Source organism: Mus musculus, chromosome 14, assembly GCF_000001635.26.
Source record: "Mus musculus strain C57BL/6J chromosome 14, GRCm38.p6 C57BL/6J".
NCBI lineage: Eukaryota > Metazoa > Chordata > Mammalia > Rodentia > Muridae > Mus > Mus musculus.
The window spans coordinates 16,000,556-16,022,158 of record NC_000080.6 but is presented as its reverse complement, the minus strand read 5'-3'; the positions used below and the strand labels follow the sequence as shown (position 1 = coordinate 16,022,158).

Sequence of the window (21,603 nt, the reverse complement as noted above, 5' to 3'; positions counted from 1 at the left end):
ACCAACAATGGAGGAGTGTTCCTCTTTCTCCACATCCTCGCCAGCATCTGCTGTCACCTGAATTTTTGATCTTAGCCATTCTCACTGGTGTGAGGTGGAATCTCAGGGTTGTTTTGATTTGCATTTCCCTGATGATTAAGGATGTTGAACATTTTTTCAGGTGCTTCTTTGCCATTCGGTATTCCTCAGGTGAGAATTCTTTGTTCAGTTCTGAGCCCCATTTTTTAAGGGGGTTATTTGATTTTCTGAGGTCCACCTTCTTGAGTTCTTTATATATGTTGGATATTAGTCCCCTATCTGATTTAGGATAGGTAAAGATCCTTTCCCAGTCTGTTGGTGGTCTTTTTGTCTTATAGACAGTGTCTTTTGCCTTGCAGAAACTTTGGAGTTTCATTAGGTCCCATTTGTCAATTCTCGATCTTACAGTACAAGCCATTGCTGTTCTGTTCAGGAATTTTTCCCCTGTGCCCATATCTTCAAGGCTTTTCCCCACTTTCTCCTCTATAAGTTTCAGTGTCTCTGGTTTTATGTGAAGTTCCTTGATCCACTTAGATTTGACCTTAGTACAAGGAGATAAGTATGGATCGATTCGCATTCTTCTACATGATAACAACCAGTTGTGCCAGCACCAATTGTTGAAAATGCTGTCTTTCTTCCACTGGATGGTTTTGGCTCCCTTGTCGAAGATCAAGTGACCATAGGTGTGTGGGTTCATTTCTGGGTCTTCAATTCTATTCCATTGGTCCACTTGTCTGTCTCTATACCAGTACCATGCAGTTTTTATCACAATTGCTCTGTAGTAAAGCTTTAGGTCAGGCATGGTGATTCCACCAGAGGTTCTTTTATCCTTGAGAAGAGTTTTTGCTATCCTCGGTTTTTTGTTATTCCAGATGAATTTGCAAATTGCTCCTTCTAATTCGTTGAAGAATTGAGTTGGAATTTTAATGGGGATTGCATTGAATCTGTAGATTGCTTTTGGCAAGATAGCCATTTTTACAATGTTGGTCCTGCCAATCCATGAGCATGGGAGATCTTTCCATCTTCTGAGATCTTCTTTAATTTCTTTCTTCAGGGACTTGAAGTTTTTATCATACAGATCTTTCACTTCCTTCGTTAGAGTCACGCCGAGATATTTTATATTATTTGTGGCTATTGAGAAGGGTGTTGTTTCCCTAATTTCTTTCTCAGCCTGTTTATTCTTTGTGTAGAGAAAGGCCATTGACTTGTTTGAGTTAATTTTATATCCAGCTACTTCACCGAAGCTGTTTATCAGGTTTAGGAGTTCTCTGGTGGAATTTTTAGGGTCACTTATATATACTATCATATCATCTGCAAAAAGTGATATTTTGACTTCCTCTTTTCCAATTTGTATCCCCTTGATCTCCTTTTGTTGTCGAATTGCTCTGGCTAATACTTCAAGTACTATGTTGAAAAGGTAGGGAGAAAGTGGGCAGCCTTGTCTAGTCCCTGATTTTAGTGGGATTGCTTCCAGCTTCTCTCCATTTACTTTGATGTTGGCTACTGGTTTGCTGTAGATTGCTTTTATCATGTTTAGGTATTGGCCTTGAATTCCTGATCTTTCCAGAACTTTTATCATGAATGGGTGTTGGATCTTGTCAAATGCTTTTTCTGCATCTAACGAGATGATCATGTGGTTTTTGTCTTTGAGTTTGTTTATATAATGGATTACATTGATGGATTTTCGTATATTAAACCATCCCTGCATCCCTGGAATAAAACCTACTTGGTCAGGATGGATGATTGCTTTAATGTGTTCTTGGATTCGGTTAGCGAGAATTTTATTAAGAATTTTTGCATCGATGTTCATAAGAGAAATTGGTCTGAAGTTCTCTATCTTTGTTGGATCTTTCTGTGGTTTAGGTATCAGAGTAATAGTGGCTTCATAAAATGAGTTGGGTAGAATACCTTCTACTTCTATCTTGTGAAAAAGTTTGTGCAGAACTGGAGTTAGATCTTCTTTGAAGGTCTGATAGAACTCTGCACTAAACCCGTCTGGTCCTGGGCTTTTTTTGGCTGGGAGACTATTAATAACTGCTTCTATTTCTTTAGGGGATATGGGACTGTTTAGAAGGTCAACTTGATCCTGATTCAACTTTGGTACCTGGTATCTGTCCAGAAATTTGTCCATTTCGTCCAGGTTTTCCAGTTTTGTTGAGTATAGCCTTTTGTAGAAGGATCTGATGGTGTTTTGGATTTCTTCAGGATCTGTTGTTATGTCTCCCTTTTCATTTCTGATTTTGTTAATTAGGATTTTGTCCCTGTGCCCTTTAGTGAGTCTAGCTAAGGGTTTATCTATCTTGTTGATTTTCTCAAAGAACCAACTCCTCGTTTGGTTAATTCTTTGAATAGTTCTTCTTGTTTCCACTTGGTTGATTTCACCCCTGAGTTTGATTATTTCCTGCCGTCTACTCCTCTTGGGTGAATTTGCTTCCTTTTTTTCTAGAGCTTTTGGATGTGTTGTCAAGCTGCTAGTATGTGCTCTCTCCCGTTTTTTCTTGAAGGCACTCATAGCTATGAGTTTCCCTCTTAGAAATGCTTTCATTGTGTCCCAAAGGTTTGGGTACGTTGTGGATTCATTGTCATTAAACTCTAAAAAGTCTTTAATTTCTTTCTTTATTCCTTCCTTGACCAAGGTATCATTGAGAAGAGTGTTGTTCAGTTTCCATGTGAATGTTGGCTTTCTGTTATTTATTTTGTTATTGAAGATCAGCCTTAGTGCATGGTGATCTGATAGGATACATGGGACAATTTCAATATTTTTGAATCTGTTGAGGCCTGATTTGTGACCTATTATGTGGTCAATTTTGGAGAAGGTACCATGAGGTGCTGAGAAGAAGGTATATCCTTTTGTTTTAGGATAAAATGTTCTGTAGATATCTGTCAGATCCATTTGTTTCATCACTTCTGTTAGTTTCAGTGTGTCCCTGTTTAGTTTCTGTTTCCATGATCTGTCCATTGGTGAAAGTGGTGTGTTGAAGTCTCCCACTATTATTGTGTGAGGTGCAATGTGTGCTTTGAGCTTTACTAAAGTTTCTTTAGTGAATGTGGCTGCTCTTGTATTTGGAGCATAGATATTCAGAATTGAGAGTTCCTCTTGGAGGATTTTACCTTTGATGAGAATGAAGTGTCCCTCCTTGTCTTTTTTGATGACTTTGGGTTGGAAGTCAATCTTATCAGATATTAGGATGGCTACTCCTGCTTGTTTCTTCATACCATTTGCTTGGAAAATTGTTTTCCAGCCTTTCATTCTGAGGTAGTGTCTATCTTTTTCTCTGAGGTGAGTTTCCTGTAAGCAGCAAAATGTTGGGTCTTGTTTGTGTAGCCAGTTTGTTAGTCTATGTCTTTTTATTGGCGAGTTGAGACCATTGATGTTAAGAGATATTAAGGAAAAGTAATTGTTGCTTCCTGTTATTTTAGTTGTTAAAGGTGGCATTCTGTTCTTGTGGCTGTCTTCTTTTAGGTTTGTTGAGGGATTACCTTCTTGTTTTTTCTAGGGCGTTGTTCCCGTTCTTGTATTGGTTTTTTTCTGTTATTATCCTTTGAAGGGCTGGATTCGTGGAGAGATAATGCATGAATTTGGTTTTGTCGTGGAATACTTTGGTTTCTCCCTCTATGATAATTGAGAGTTTGGCTGGGTATAGTAGCCTGGGCTGTAGTTTGTGTTCTCTTAGTGTCTGTATAACATCTGTCCAGGCTCTTCTGGCTTTCATAGTCTCTGGTGAAAAATCTGGTGTAATTCTGATAGGCTTGCCTTTATATGTTACTTGACCTTTTTCCCTTACTGCTTTTAGTATTCTATCTTTATTTAGTGCATTTGATGTTCTGATTATTATGTGTCGGGAGGAATTTCTTTTCTGGTCCAGTCTATTTGGAGTTCTGTAGGCTTCTTGTATGTTCATATGCATCTCATTCTTTAGATTTGGGAAGTTTTCTTCAATAATTTTGTTGAAGATGTTTGCTGGACCTTTGAGTTGAAAATCTTCATTCTCATCCACTCCTATTATCCGTACGTTTGGTCTTCTTATTGTGTCCTGGATTTCCTGGATATTTTGAGTTAGGATCTTTTTGCATTTTCCATTTTCTTTGATTGTTGTGCCAATGTTCTCTATGGAATCTTCTGCACCTGAGATTCTCTCTTCCATCTCTTGTATTCTGTTGCTGATGCTCAAATCTATGGTTCCAGATTTCTTTCCTAGGGTTTCTATCTCTAGTGTTGCCTCGCTTTGAGTTTTCTTTATTGTGTCTACTTCCCTTTTTAGGTCTAGTATGGTTTTGTTCATTTCCATCACCTGTTTGTATGTTTTTTCCTCTTTTTCTGTAAGGACTTCTACCTGTTTGATTGTGTTTTCCTGTTTTTCTTTAAGGACTTGTAACTCTTTAGCAGTGTTCTCCTGTATTTCTTTAAGTGATTTATTAAAGTCCTTCTTGATGTCCTCTACCATCATCATGAGATATGCTTTTAAATCTAGGTCTAGGTTCTCAGGTGTGTTGGGGTTCCCTGGACTGGGCGAAGTGGGTGTGCTGGGTTCTGGTGATGGTGAGTGGTCTTGGTTCCTGTTAGTAAGATTCCTCCGTTTACCTTTCGCCATCTGGTAATCTCTGGAGTTAGTAGTTATAGTTGACTCTGTTTGGAGATTGTTCTTCTGGTGATTCTGTTACCGTCTATCAGCAGACCTGGGAGACAGATTCTCTCCTCTGAGTTTCAGTGCTCAGAGCACTCTCTGCTGGCAAGCTCTCTTACAGGGAAGGTGCGCAGATATCTTGTATTTGGACCTCCTCCTGGCCGAAGAAGAAGGCCCAAAACAGGACCTTTCTCAGACAGTGTGTTGCTTTGGCAGTTCCCAGGTGGTACAGACTCTCACCTAAGCAGACTAAATTCCTAAGTTCCTTGGAGTCCCGGGACCAAGATGGCGACCGCTGCTGCTGTGGCTTAGGCCGCCTCCCCAGCCGGGCGGGCACCTGTCCTCCGGTCCGGAAGGTGGCCGGCTGTCCCCGGCCCACAAAGGGTGCTGCCTCAGCGCCTCTGTGCCTCCGCCTGTTCCAGAAGCTGTCAGGTTCTCTGGCGCACCCTCTCACCTGTTCAGACCAATTTCCCAAGTTCGGCGAGTCCCGGACCAAGATCAAAAGCCAAGCATTTTTATTTTCCCCTATTCTGTTTATGTTTATCAACACAAATAGAACCCAAAGAAAATGGTACGTTATAAGTTAAAGGAAATCACAAAAAGCCAAGCCAAGCCTTCTTCTTACTGAAGTTGGCTGTGATTCAGGGGTGAAGAAAAGCTATTCTTTGTGAGGGGGATTTCTGTAGTCAGGCTCAGCTACCTGGAACTGTTCACTCCCAACATAACAACAAAGACCCTGAGAATTTTAGCCATCTGTCACACCATACCTCCTAGAGTTGTTTTCTGGTTTATCTGCCAGTGAAAATAAGGCACCAGCAGGTATTCCAGAGATACAAGATCAGCTATCTGGTTTCTTCAGGGAATGCAGATGTGAGCACTCAAGCAGCCATGAAGATGCAGCAGGTGCTAGACTGAACCATTCAGAGAAGATTGATTTTATGATAGGTAGAGTTTATGACTGGGAGATGTGCTTCACTGACCTGCTTTTGATTAAGTTGCAGAGAAATGCTAAGGATGTTGTTTTGTGGAATGATAAACAACGAACACACATGGGAGGACCAATAGTTTATGTGAGCAATTTATACCTCTGAGGCACTATACAGCTGCCGAGGCCACTCAAAACTACTTCAAATAACTGTCTCAGGAGAGGGATCAAAAGTAGGCACAATGTAATGAAGGAAAGATAATATAGCCCGAAGAAGCAGGTCATTCCTTTGAAAGTGTTTCTTTTTATCATGTAGATCAAATGAGGAAAGACGTGCTTGGAGGATGTTTTGGGATGAGTTCTCTGAGAACTAGAACTGAGATAAAGATATAGATATACACAGTCTATTGGGAAAATCCAAGGTAGACTGGAAAGGGGAGAATGTAGCAAGAGTGTAGAGACATGGGATAGGGGGCAAAAGGCATTGAGCTTTAAGCCCACTGCGGTAGACCTTTGACCTTTAAATATTTGTCTGTGCTAGCAGCAAAATTAACCTATGAAAGAGGCCAGTGGGCAGAGGACTGGGAATCTGTGTATGGTGGCATACACATGATTTTAATCCCAGCACTCAGCATGTAGAGGCAGGCAGGTCTCTTAGAGGAAAGCCTGGTCTACACAGATAGATCCTGTCTCAACCATTAAATCAATTAATCAATCAACAGATTCAGGAGAAAACAGGATCTTTGTCAGTAATCCACAAAGGTACGGGACCCACAGTGAGGTACCTCCTCCCCCAAGAGTAACTTGTTCCTATCTTATTTTTATCATGTGTTTTTAGGAGGTGCTAGAAGGCACTGGATCATGGGCAGCTTCCAAGTATCCATGTCCTCTCCCTCAGCAAGCCTCATGACTTTTCCCCAGTCATGCTATTACTTGTCTTAAAGGGCCAGTCCCTAGCACAGACAAAAATTCAAAGACCCACCTCAGCCGGCTGAAAGGATGTCACAGCCTGGTGAAATGGGAAGACAAATTGCATGGTGTTTTAAGGCTCAATACCTTTTCTCCTATCCCATATTGACTTTTGGTTCTTTATAGCATACATAATTGCTCATACCCTCTGTGCCCACTTATGTTAGGCAATATAGTCTCTGAGGCTATGGGTATAAATCTTCAGGTAATAAGATGCTCCCTGGAGCTTGAGATCCAAAGAAAAAAAGCTGGGGCCTCAACACAAGCTGGACTCTAGTAAAGTCTTACAAAAGGATAGAAATTTAAATTATATAAATGGTGCAAGTAGACATAGTTTGTAAGCAGTAAGAGAAATGGTCAAAGACTTTCATGATCCTCTCTTGGGTCGCTCAACTGGCCAGGAAGAATGACGCTGCAACAGGATCCTTCTGCACACGTTTATTTAGTCCTGTTTCTTCTTTCTCTATATCTCCCCTGTTTATATCTCCCTTGTTTATATCTCCCCGAACCCTGGGCCTCTCACTCTTTTATACTCTCAGTTCCCATCCACGCACAGCAGGCCACGCCACTTCACCAGGCACGCAGCTTCAGCTAATCAGGGCAGCAGGGGCTTATCTCCATCAAAATGGATTCACCTGTATCCTGGTACACCTGCACAGCTCTCAAGATGGTTGTGGCTTATATGAGGAAGTCAGGTGCAAGTCATACGACTTAGTTGCAGTCCCTGGCGCCTTTGGGACTGCCGCCACACCCGCTCCTCACATCTCCCCCTTTTTTCTTTTTTGGCAGAGAGAATGTCTGTAGATAGCCCCCCGCAGCCATGCCCCTTACTCGTCCTTGGGAGACAAACAGCATTGGTTTGATCCCTGTCTTAGGTTGGTGACATGCCCAGGGAGTCTTATCACTGACTACTTCTCTATCATGCCAAGCCACACCTGGAGAGATTGTGTTTTGCTTGCAGCAGGTGCATCAAAAGGCCAGGATGTTGATTAATCTATGGCCAGATCTTAATCGCTGCAAGCAAGCCTCATGGGTGAAGGTAGAGGTCTGATCCCCAGTGTGCAAGCATAGGGGCCCTACACAAAACCATCCCTTGGGCTCATCACCCAGAGAGGTCTTGGCCAGCTCCCGTGTCATTTTTCCTGGGAGAAGGGAACTAGGACACTGAACCTTCATGCAATCAGACGTGCCTTCCACAGGATGCCAACAGCAAGCTATCCTCTGTGCAGTGCTTAGCCTCGCACCCCACGGCATAACGCAGCATAATTTCTTTTAGAGCGGCAAACCGAGTCTGAGGAGATTGTCCCGCCTCCACTGCAGCAAAAGCCTATGCTACCATGGCGAAAGTGTGGGCCTGCACACGCTGCACCTAACACATGTGCCAAACACACACACACTATAACAAGCATACATCCCAGGGCTCTCATCCCCGCTCATCTTCCCTGAAGCAAGGGATAGATAGCCAGAGGGGCTATCTCCTTAAAGGGAATTCAGGGATCAAAAAGGCGTAGAAAAATTTGAACGTCATGTCGAGCTGGTATTGGCTTCTGGAACACCGAAAGGATTTCCCATCTCGGCTCCATCATTTGTGCTTGTGGGACCATCCATCATATCCACAGGGGCAACTGGATCAGGAGCCTCATTCTTGCAGCGTCTCACCAACCTCTCCGGCACCCAAAGAGGTTCCGTCTGGTCCTATGGAAACACACAAACAGACCCTCTCGCCCACATCAACACCGGATCTGGTCGATCCCCAGGGGAGATGGATACAATACCTCGTGGTAATGAGACCATAACGTCAATCACCTGTGTGTCCATCTGGGGAGTCAATACGCTAAATCTCTGGACAAAAGGTCCACTTATAGGCGGCTGCTGAGGAGGCATAGGGAGGAGGCACAGAAGCTAATTCACCTTCCTCCTCCGCCTCGACTCTTTTATTTTGTCCTTTCTGTCCACCTGATAACACTGTGTCACCTTTCTTTTTCCTTTTTCTTTTTAAGCCCTTCTCCTTTTCCGACATACTTTCTTGTTGCTCTGTAAGGATTTTCTGACCTGTCTTGACTGCCTCTCGATTCAAACAGTAACAGAGTCCATATATCAGAACAAACAAGACCAAAACTATCAGACCTACCCACAAAGGGTCAAGGGGAGAAAAAAGCATAACTACACAGCGAGGATCTATTGATCACTACACTGAGCTTATCATACATAGTTCCTTAACTTGTCCCAAAACCGTGAACCTTAACTTGTCCCAAAGCCGTGAACCTTATCTTTACGTTGTGCCTGCTTCCTGGCAACTTTATACTTGCCTCTATTTTATCCGAGGTCCTTCCCAAACTCCTGGGGTCGCAAGTTTCACTTACCGTGAACTTACCCTGCCTGCAACCACTGACTGCTGAAAGTTCTGAACTAGGTGGGGGAGTCATTTCCCCGTACGGGCCACCAATTGTCGTGTCCGCTCTCGACTAGCAAGAACAACACGACCACCAGTCCTTCTAACAGCAGTTTATTCAGTCTTCCTCTTTCTTCTTTCTCTTCATCTATATCTTCCAAGGGTGGTACCACCGTTCCTCAGCTGAAGAGTCCTGAAACCACGGCGGATCCTTCTCAACAGTCTGTTTTATGAGAACCTTTATTAACCACTCCTTCCCCGTGATGCAGTTATGAATCCTCCCTGTAGCAGGGGTCTTCGCCTGTGCCTGAAGATGTTTCTTGTCCCGGGTTTCGGCACCACTTGTTGTACGCGCTCAACTGGCCAGGAAGAACGACGCTGCAACAGGATCCTGCTGCACACATTTATTCAGTCCTGTTTCTTCTTTCTCTATATCTCCCTTGTTTATATCTCCCCGAATCCTGGGCCTCTCACTCTTTTATACTCTCAGTTCCCATCCACGCACAGCAGGCCATGCCACCTCACCAGGCACGCAGCTTCAGCTAATCAGGGCAGCAGGGGCATATCTCCATCAAAATGGATTCACCAGTATCCTGGTACACCTGCACAGCTCTCAAGATGGTTGTGGCTTATATGAGGAAGTCAGGTGCAAGTCATAAGACTTAGCTGCAGTCCCTAGCGCCTTTGGGACTGCCGCCACACCCGCTCCTCACAATCCTCTATCAAGTAAGACTTATCTATACAAAAACAAACAAACAAACAAACAAAAATGAATAAAAGTAAGCCTATCTTAATAGGACTTGCAAGGATTGGAGCTTCATTTCAGCCATCCAATCCTGTGCTCACTGCACTCCTTTAAACAGAAATGCTTGAAATCTCATAAATACTTAGAGTCGGTGTCCCTTTTCCAATCAAGGACATTCAACAATGCGTGAAGAAGCTAGGAAGCTTCTCTGAGGGCTAGAGACAATGTACAACTAACTTCAGATCTTTAGCTTATGGCCTTACGTGAAAAGACCTATTAGGAGAGCCATATTCAGCTCTAGACCAGCTTTAGAGAACTCAGAAGAAAGTAGGCAACTGGTATCCACTAATTGGCCTTGTCTAAATCTGTCTCCCAGTGACTGAAGAGAGACTTAGCGTTTAAGACCACTTACCATTCTTACAGAGAGTATAGGTCCTGTTCTTAGCACCCACCCACACTGGGTAGTTCACAACTGCCTGTAACTCAAGCTCCAGAGGTCTGATACCCTGCTCTGAACTGCACACACATGGTGCACAGAAAGTCACTAAGGAACTCACAAGTACACACACACACACACACACACACACACACACACACACATCTGAGCACATTTTTCCACTCACTTCATAGTAATCTCTCAAACCTCCAATTCTCTGCCTCCATAGCTTAACAGGCTATTGCCTTTCAGCCTGCCCAAGTAGGCAAAGTCTTTTTTAATTTGGGTCTTATTGCTCTGTTACTTTTATAGATGATAAGATATTCCTAGAACACCCTACTCAAATAACAATAATAGACAAAGAACTCTCTTTAAAAAATGTTTTTAGAATAATTTTATTTAATGTTTATGAGTGTTTTGCCTACATGTGTGTCTGTGTATCAAGTCTAATCCTGAGGCCCAAGGGAGGTTACAAGACTGTCAAGACCCCTGGAACTATCATTACGGAGCATGACCAGGTGGGTTTGGGCAACCGAACACTACAGGCGGGAGCGACAAATGCTTCTACATTAACTTCTCATCTTTATTTTTGGCATGCCGGCTTTACAAATGTGTGACTATGTTTTTGAGAATATATCAGAAGTTCTGATAGATGGCTTACAAACTTGGGTACTCTAAACTTCTTAAAACTTATAAAGTGGTATATTTTGGTCTATTATATATTTCATAAAACTATAAAATGCTGTTTATACAAAACAATATTTATTGGAGTAATAAGATAAAAGTTTCAGTAAGCTATTAAATTTTGCAGTGAATACATAGTTTTGGGTAGAGATTTCCTTCCAAAATAAGTTTTAGAAGTGAAAATATACTTGAAATTATATTTAATGGGTAACTCTGCTGGAGAGTTTTATGTCAATTTGATACAAATTATATTTGTTTTGAAAAAGGGAACTGCAATCGAGAAAATGCCTCTACCAGATTAAGCAAGCCTGTAATGAATTTATTTGTTTGAGATTTTTTTTTTATTGGTCATTCCTAGGGGAGAGCCTAGCTCATTGTGGGTGGTGGCAACCCTGTGCTGGTGGTCCCTGTTACTGTAAGAAAGCAAATGGAGCAGGCCACAAGGAGTAGGCAGCATTCCTCAATGGCTCCTGCATCAGCACCTGCCTCCAAAATCCTGTTTTGCTAGAGTTCTTTTCCTTACTTCTCAGTAATGAAGTGTGATATGGAACTCCAAGCTGACATAATCCCCTTCCTCCTCAAGTTGTCTTTGGTCATGGTGCTTATCACAGCTATAGTAACCCTAAGACACACATGAGAAGTTATGAAAATGCTTCATGCAAACCAACATACCTCTTAGTAAAGTATATTAAGATTCTTTTACTAGACTCATTGTTCTGGATGTTATTTTCAGGGGCATTCATAATATACAAATAATAAGTGCAACTTTAAAATGAATTTAATTTTGTCTGAGTTACGCATATGTATGTGTGTCTCTGTGTATGCATATGCTAATGTACAGGTACCTTCAAAAGCCAGAAGGTATTAGAGCTGGGAACTGAACTTAGGTCCTGTGCAAGACCATAGTACATGGTACTGAGCCATCTCTCTAGACAAATAAGTGTGGCATTTTTATGAAAGATGTTAGATGTGTGAATCTACCAAAGACCTTTGTGTGAGGGGCTGCTGAGGTGGCTCAATGGCTAAGGGCACTTTCTACTCTTCCAGAGAACCAAGGTTTAATTCCTGCTACCTATGTGGCATCTTATAAACTGTTTTTCTAGTTCCTGTGGATTCCAGTGCCCCTTCTGGCCTTCATGGGCCCCAGGCTCAGACACATGATGTATAGACAAGCATGAAGGCCAAATATCTATGAGCATTAAAATTATTTTTGTTTAAATTTACATTTCACACTGAAAATTAAAAGAAGTAAAACTTTAACAAGCAGTAACACTTCAAGTCTTGGTAAGCTCACTGTGCTTATACTTACTCCCCATATACTCCTCCTGTTCTCACTTCCCATATTCTCACTTACCATATTCTCACTTCCCATATTCTCACTTCTCAGATGCTTTCTTTCTATATGCTCACTTCCTATATACTTAACTTCCCAAATGCTCACTTCCCATATTATTACTCCCCATAAGCTCATGTCCCATATGCTCACTTCCTATATTTTTATTTCCCAGATGTTCACTTCCCATATTTTCACTTCTCAGATGCTCACTTCCTATACTCTCACTTCCCAAATGTTCACTTCCTATATACTCATTTCCCATATACTTACTTCCCAGATGCTTAGTTTCCATATCCTTACTCTCCAGATGCACACTTCCCACATGGTCAGTTCCCATGTGCTTACTTCCCATGTGCTTACTCAGCCCTTAAACAAAGATATTTGGCAAAAACACAAACTAACCTTTTCCCCATAGAAATATCACACTTCTTTGGTCTACAGCAGGGTTTATCAATCCCTTTGGGCATCAAAAAACTCACAGGGGTTACCTAAAACCATAAACCAGATGGTTACATTACAATTTATATAACAGTAGTAAAATTACAGTTATGATGCAGCAGCAAAAATAATTTTATGGTTGGGGGTCATCACACATGAGGCCACTATTAAAGGTCAAAGCATTAGCAAGGCTAAGAACCGCTGGTATAGAAATGGCTCAGTGATAGACCATGAACTGCTGCTCTCTTGTATACGCTTACTTATATGCAGTGAGGAGGGCCAGACTGAGTCAAGTGTAGGTTGGCTTTAGAGCCACCTGGAGTAGTTTCTCTGCTGTCACTGGGCTTGCACTACAATGTGACTGGTTCCTCTGCCTATTTTTGATTCCATTGTCTTTCATGAGGGTCCACCCCTGGAATTAGTGCATTAAAACGATTGTAATATGCTTCCTGTATGAGAGGCTTTGATTCATATTTTTTCTCACTCAGTAGAGACTATAGACATACAGAGTACTAAGTGCCAAGGGCCAAGTATGGGATGGATGGGATGGGAGCTATTTCTTCAGATTTATCAGAATAATCAAGATCAAATCAAGGCAATGAGAGATAATACATTTAATGAACAACTGTGGGCATAGGATGGGGGCCACAGATTCTGATGTCCAATCTAGTGATGGTTGACTCAGAGTCCCAAGATGTGAGTAGGAGGACGGGTGAGCTGGAAGGTAGCTTGATGTGGGGTCTGTTATGAAAGAGAATGAGACAGGAGTCTATAGTAGTGGAAAGTGAGACAGCATGATATATTTATGTATTATTATTTCCTGAAGTTACCAGGTCTTTCCCTCAGCATTACATTGCTTAGCCAAGTTTGCTAATTCTGTCTACTCAGTGTCCTTATCTAGTTCTCCCTGCCCCTCAGTTACTAAGCTAAGCTCTTTCATTTGAATTTTTTAAATGGTTTTCTGGTGGCTATTTTCAGTCTTGCCTTTTCCACATCACTCAGTACTGCAGCCAGAACGGATATTTAACTTAAGTGAGGAATGGATTATGACAGGTCTTCAGTTAGAGCTTCAGCACAGGTCCCAGCCCCGCCTACCTGGTCCTTTTCTGCTTCTCCAGACTCTTGTTATCCCCTCCAGCCCTTCTGCCATTTCTCCACTGCACCTGTATACCATTCTTTCTTGAAATACATCTCACACTCAGCTCTCATGTTCTCTAATCCTAAATGCAGCCTGCAGCAGGTCACTGGTGCCTTTCTTCTGGAATGATGGTCAGGTTGTGAATTCAGAGGTCTTTGTGCATCCTTCTGTCTTGAATCTCTAATTACACAAATGAAGATGAAGAAGAGGAATATGGTGTGACTGGCTCATAGCCTGAGTGACATCACTCCCTGGTCATGACATAACAGCATGGTTTTCTCCACCTTGCTATCAAGGGTGCCCTTGCTCATACCTCTCATATTTCTGTCCTGTGAAGGCCAAGTCAGTTACCAATTTTCATTTTCACCATCAGCTTCCAAATATCTTTATGTCCAGTGTAGAATCTGCCTGTCTGTAGGCCCTCCCCATTCACTTCCTAGCCTATGCCCTAGTTAGGGTTAGACATGTGTACTATATTCATGTTTTCTTTCATTGAATATAAGATACCCACAACTGAAAAAATGAAGCTATTTAATTTATAATTTAAGGTATAGAAATACTAATTAAGAGGATAGTGAGAAGGTCACCTGCTGCTGAACCTGAGAACCTGCAGTTGATTCCTGAAACCTTTATCTACCACATGGAGGGAGGAAGCAACAGACTCCCACAAGTAGTCCTCCGACCTTGAGATATATGTCCCCCAAATAACTAGATATAATAATTTAGAGTGTTGGCTTGTCATTTAGATGATAGTAGCAATATCTGTGTTTTGGGTAATTAAAAGGTATGAATAAAATGAATATAGCAAGCACAAATACCTGCCACCCCATAAGCTCTCAGTTCAGACCCCTGCCATTCTGGGAAGAACATTGTCCCTCTTGTTATCTGTGTGTCCTCAAAGCACTCATTGGAGCTCCCTGTCTGTGCTTTCAATGACATCATTAAGGCTTTTAAAGGATAACTTAGAGAAAATTCGTAAGCACACAGTGATGTCTCCTACGGACCCTGCTGTAGGGACTAATAACATGTCATACCATACCATACTATACCATACCATTCCAAACTATACCATACCATACTATACCATACCATACTATACCATACCATTCCAAACTATACCATACCATACCATATCATACCATACCATACTATGCCATACAACACCACACAATACCATACCATACCATACTATGCCATACAACACCACACAATACCATACCATACCATACCATACCATACCATACCATACCATACATTACCATATCATATCATACCACACAATACCAAACAATACTATACCACACCATACCATACCACACCGTACCATACCATACCAGACCACACCATACAACATTACACATACTGTAATCATATATCTTTTCATAGCTTACCTCACTGTATTACATGTGGAAGACATGCGTGTCCTTGTGCTCACAGAGGTGCACTAGAGAAACCAGGAAAGATAAATATGCAATTGTCTCTTCAAACATAGAGATGCACAACCTGCCTTCTTCCCAGCAGGCTGTGTGCAGAGGTGGCTGATAGATAGCCTGGTGTGACCTCTGTGTTATCTCTATGGCTAGGTCACACTGGCTCCCCAGACTCTTAGGTTTATTTCAGTTACTCTGTGGTGCTATCTTTTTTCTGAGCAGTGTTTACCCTGAGCCTGCTTCTTTGGTTAAGCTATAGAGCCTGTCTTTAAAGAGATATCACTTGTATTTGACAGAGAATTTTGATGTAGTCACATCTTAAGCTTTGTGGTACACTTAGGATTGAGTTAGTTATTACAGGAAATTTTCTACAACTTGTTCTGTGCTCAAATATGTCTGAAATAAACTCTACAGGTCAGACTCTTGAACTGTGAACCAACACTGGCTACTGAGATGAACTCTCTCCTTCCTCATTAGGATAGACACTCTGCTGGCCATGTTTTCTGCAGTGATGCCCTACCATGTACTATATTATATATCATATTATACTATACCATACTATACCATACCATACCAAGTCATACACCATACCACAGCATATGACATATCACACCATGTTATATTATATATAATAAATAACACATAATATAGCTATACCATATCATATATATACCATGCCATGTCACCTCACCTTATCACACATATAATAAATATATCATATCATATAATGCTATATGTTATATCTTATGCCATATTATATCTGTGTGTCCTCAGAGCACTCATTGGAGCTCCCTGTCTGTGGGTTTTGTTTTGAATTGTTTATGTACAAATGTTTTACCCTCATGTAAGTCCTGTGTGTGCCTGGTATCCACAGAAGAAATTAGACTTTCTGGAAGTGGAATTACATGATTTTTTAAAAGACTTATTTATTATATGTAAGAACACTGTAGCTGTCTTCAGACACTCTGGAAGAGGAGTCTACATATGATACCCTACCATATGTAATTTCATTTCATATACTATCATACCATTCCATACAATATCACACATCTTTTCATACCATATCATATCATACCATATTATGGGAAGTCACATCATGCCATGTGTTATATAATGTCATGCTATACCATATATCATATCCTACCTTACCATACCATACCATGCATATCATATATCATATCATGCAATTTATATATCATATCTAATCATACAACATAATAAATATCACCCTATATTATATATCATAGTATATCCTATCATACCATATATTATATAGTATTATATAGCATGTCACATCATATTATCATAAAATATATGACACTATATCATATTTTATCACAACATACCACATTATAGCAGTTCACAGCATACTGTATATCATGTCCCAATATCCAATCAGGCCCTCTGGGCTCTTCTGTGTCACTATTTTAACACTGTTCTGTGATTCACCACTAAACACAGCATCTGGCTCTCTTGCTTTGTTAATTACTAATTTATTGTGGACAATCTTCAAAGCTAATCAACCAAAAGCTATATCCGTATGGCTCTAGGAAAATGTTTCTCTTCTCACCTCTCCCACAACATGTCATTAGAATCAAATGCTTCATTAAACTAGATCTTGGTGGCAGATGTGTGTCACAGTTATTCTATCATGTTTCAGTCCTTAAGATCAGTGAAAAATAAAGCTGGGTGTAGTGGCTCACGCTTTTAGTTTCAGCACTTGGGTGCCTGAGGCAGGCATATTTATTAATGTTTCAGGTCAGCCTGCATTTCAGAAAGAATTCCAGGACAGCTAGGGCTACACAGAGACACCCTGTTTTAAAACAAATAAAAAGAAAAACAACATCAGTGCAAAATAAATATATATAAGCATATAAAATAGAAATGGGTCAGCTATGAAGATAAGAAAGATTTAGGTACCCGTGCTTCTATGGCTGTTATTATGTGTGCCTTTGATAACAGTGAAACAGCTATTGTCTGTGCCTGGAGGATCACCTCCCTTCTGTTTCCCCACTCTGATTTACAAGCTTCAAGTCTGAGGGCTTCAAGTCTCCAGAGTTATCTAGAATCAGGGGCCTTTCTCTACACTCATGGACACACCTTGGTTAAGTGCCACCTTCTCTCTCAGTTGCAGTGGTAGGAGTCTTGCTAGGTTTTTTAGCCAGAACACATTTTGAACACTTGAATTGCATTCATGTTTCAGCTCTTTATCCTGTCTTGCCTTGCCTTGCCTTGCCTTGCCTTGCTTTGTTACCATGTAAAGGGAAGTGAGCATGTTAATCTGCAAATGCTCTGGAGGCCTGACTGAGATGCTCCATGTATATATGGATTTCTTATGGTGCCTTACAATTCTTTCATGGTGATTAAATAGGAGGGTCAATGATATTCATCCACTGTAATAGCGAAGGATTCCCACAATCCTATATCACCATGGAAGATTCTCATTCTACTCTACGACTGGAGAAAAAAATCCCGTACTTCACTAATGAAGAGGCTTTCTTCTCTCCTCAGGCTGTGCTAACTTTGTGACTTACTTTGGGTGAAGAAGGGCAAGAGACATATGAGATACCACTTTCTGTCTGCTACCTCCAGAGGTTCAGTGCTTGAACATGCTTCTAACCCAGATATTGTGATGATCCAAGGCAAGGCAAGACTACTGGGAGGTGAGAAATGCATGGATAGAGCCCAGTAAGCAAGTTGTGACCAGGCAACTGGGCCTGGGAGAACCAGTGGTGCTCCAGTCAGCTGGCCAGACTTTGGTTGTCTTTAAACACATAGGCAGTATCTGTGTCAGAGGCTTTGCGGCTATTGCATGATGTCTTACTGTGACAGCAGAAAGACTTTGTCTCTAAAATAGAATATGATCATCATGCTTAAAATCCTGCTCCCAGGTAGCCCTTTCCTTAATGATGTCCTCACTGTGTAGAAGATCCTGATAATTTTGCTGAATTATCAGATGTTCTATGGTTCCTGTCCATAATACATGAATAAAAATCACCAGAGAGTGTTTTCTTAAATAAAAAAAATAAACTTCACTAGAAAGAGAAATACATTAGCCTTCAGAAATATTTATTAATTCTATGCTTCAAAAGACATCATTTAAAACAATGAAAAGACAAGCCACAGGCTTGATAAATAATTCAAAAAAGATTTTGAATTACATATCTGATAGACACCTCATATACAGAATAATAAAAATCTTATATAACTCAATAGCAAGACAACCTTATTAAAAAAAGTAGACATAAAATAGTAACAGAAACATCACCAAGGAAGATGTTCCAATAACCAGCAGGCATGTAGAAAGATGTTTGAGGCAGGCCTGTTGACACACACCTGTGTCTCTTGCATTTGGGAGGTTAAGGTCAGTGGTAATTCTGGGTTAGCCTGGGTTCCATAGTTGAACAAATACCTCTTTATACAAATAACTCTTACTTTCAGAAAATAAACTTTTGTTAGATCTTTCAACCATGTCAGTTATATGCCTTGAGACAATTTAAGATCATGTACTAAGTCTTTTTCCCTGTGTGTATTCACCGTGTATAGCATACCTTTAAGAAAACTCCTAGGCTTTATAACTCCTTTCATGGATATTTTGTTCCCTATTCTAAGGAGGAATGAAGTGTCCACACATTGGTCTTCCTTCTTCTTGATTTTCTTGTGTTTTGCAAATTGTACCTTGGGTATTCTAAGTTTCTGGGCTAATATCCACTTATCAGTGAGTGAATATCAAGTGATTTCTTTTGTGATTTCGTTACCCCACTCAGGATGATATCCTCCAGATCCATCCATTTGCCCAAGAATTTCATAAATTCATTGTTTTTAATAGCTAAGTTGTACTCCATTGTGTAAATGTACCACATTTCTGTATCCATTCCTCTGTTGAGGGGCACCTGGGTTCTTTCTAGCTTCTGGCTATTATAAATAAGACTGTTATGAACATAGTGGAGCATATATCCTTATTACCAGTTGGAATATCTTCTGGGTATATGCCCAGGATAGGAACTGCTGGATCTTCTGGTAGTACTATGTCCAATTTTCTGAGGAACCACCAGACTGACTTCCAGAATGGTTGTACAAGCTTGCCATCCCACCAGCAATGTAGGAGTGTCCCTCTCTCTCCATATCCTTGCCAGCATCTGCTATCACCCGAATTTTTTATCTTAGCCATTCTGACTGGTGTGTCCTCACAGTCATCTATAGGATGAAACACAGGGCCCCCAATGGAGGAGCTAGAGAAAGTACCTAAGGAGCTGAAGGGGTCTGCACCCCTATAGGTGGAACAACAATATGAATTAACCAGTACCCCGGAGCTCTTGACTCTAGCTGCATATGTAGCAGAAGATGGCCTAGTGGGCCATCACTGGGAAGAGAGGCCCCTAGGTCTTGCAAACTTTATATGCCCCAGTACAGGGAAATGCCAGGGTCAAGAAGTGGGAGTGGGTGGGTAGGGGAGCAGTGTGGGGGAGGGTATAGGCAACTTTTGGGATAGCATTTGAAATGTAAATATAGAAAATATCTAATAAATAAAAAGACTCTTCCAAATCAGTAAACTATTTGGTTTCATGCTTTTTAATTTCATGTGAAAACAGAGATTTTTATTTTTAAAAGCTCAAAAAAAAGAAACAAAGAAAGAAAGAAAGAAAACTCCTAGACAATCAAATGTGCTTTACCATCCCCATGTAATCAGCATTTACAACCCAAACTAAATGTTTAATTTTAATTTTAAAATATGTACTCTTCCATGTTCTTGTCACGGAGGTGTGAGTGTGAGTGTGTGTGTGTGTGCATATGTGTGTACACACAACTGAGTGCTTATGCAGGTGTATGTGCTTATGTTTTGTGATATTATTTGTTGAAAGCAGCCAACAGGTTGAAAGTAATTTTAAAGAACAAATATCTCATAGATGTTAAAAGCAACATGTAGATACCTGAGTGCAGTTTTGAGTGCTATTCTGGGTCATCTGGACTTAGTAAAGTAACTTCCTCCTTTGTAGGACTCTGTTGAAGAGTCTTGAAAAGAAAAGTTTCATTTTGTTTTGTTTTGTTTCTAATTATTTTTCTGATCATGCTTTCAATGCTGTTAAATACATAAAGAGCAAAGCCTGTTGTTAAGGATAAACAACATCATATACACGTATGAGGTAAACAACAGATGTAACAGACTATAACCTATAGACAGAGAGAATTGGAGAATTTAAATTTGTACTTTTCCGTTGTCAAACTATTTTAAGAGAAAGACTCTTTCTTGTCAAATGTGGTAATTGATGCACATAGTTCCAGGTTAGCCTGGGCTACATAGTGAGGCTAGCTGGGTCTATGTAGTAAGACCGTGTCTCAACAAACAAATAAAATTCTATAGTATTAGGAAATGTAAATTATAGCCATATAGTGGATTTGGGGAATGCAATCTTATAAAAATATCTTTTATGTGCTAAGAGACAGAAACTTTTGCTGGACCTCAGAGCCAGAGTTAATAACACACCTAAGGACCACTTAGGACTACTCCCCTATTATACACTCAAACTGTTAAACATTCTTTTAAGTGAACAATGCAACAGTCAACCTTACTTGCCTTAGATTCTCCCATTTAATCAACTTTCACAACCTAGGCTAATGCACAGTTGTGGTTATGTACTGCTCCATGCCCCCCAGCCAGATATTTGCTAAATACAGAGGTTGGAAGTACTTTTTAAAAATCTCCACTGGAAGCAGCATTTATGGACAGGGGTTGATAAACAATGTGTTTCAGTCCTTTGGGATCTGTGGGAGCAAGTGACTTAATCCCTTGTAAAATTCTGTTAAATATTTGTCAAATATACTCATTCGTCTTCTATGTAATGATTTCTGTGTTGATCAATAAAGATAGAGTGAAATCCTTCGTCAGCAAAGACACCACTCATGGACAGACACACAGGGACAAACAGATACTGATGTAGGCTCATACCAAGACTCATGCAATAGACAGAGGAGAGAAGAAAGACTCTAGGAGAATAGGGAGATTTTACATTAAGACTTACTCTCAGTTAAATGACTTCAAGGGAAATGCTTTTCTCTCTTTCCTTAATGTGATACAGATGTTTTCCTGGCAACTCAGTTCACACTGATGCACAAGAAGGGACAGAATGCTCACAGGAATGGCCACTCCTAGATGCAAGCAATGACAAGTATTGACAAGGATGCAGAAATAAGAAGCTCAAGTGTTCTGAATAAAATATAAAATGCATATGTTTTGGAAAACATTTTCCAGCTTCCTAAAAAAAAAATCAGTCAACCTCTCATAAATCTACCCTATGATTAACCTGCTCTAATCTTAGACTCTACTTAAAAGAAATGAATGAAAATATCTATATCAAGACTGGTATCTGAGCATCCACAACAATATTATTCATCATAGCCCACATTGGAAAACCCAGAACTGGTGAATGAGCAAACAAAATATAATATTGTTCAACAGAAAAAAGAAT

At 40.6% G+C, this 21,603-nt stretch overlaps 1 long non-coding RNA gene across 2 annotated transcripts in view; it reads left to right on the top strand.

Annotated features, from left to right (window-relative positions):
- Positions 1-21,343, top strand: part of 1700062C10Rik — a 36,450-nt gene extending 15,107 nt beyond the window's left edge. Inside the window, exon 3 of one of the 2 annotated variants that reach the window (XR_383101.3) lies at positions 21,214-21,343. This is a non-coding gene — a long non-coding RNA (RIKEN cDNA 1700062C10 gene). Of the gene's footprint in view, positions 1-17,647; positions 17,797-21,213 lie in introns of those variants that run through there. The other variant, XR_383102.3, reaches the window with a different exon arrangement.
- The last annotated feature ends 260 nt before the right edge of the window (positions 21,344-21,603 follow it).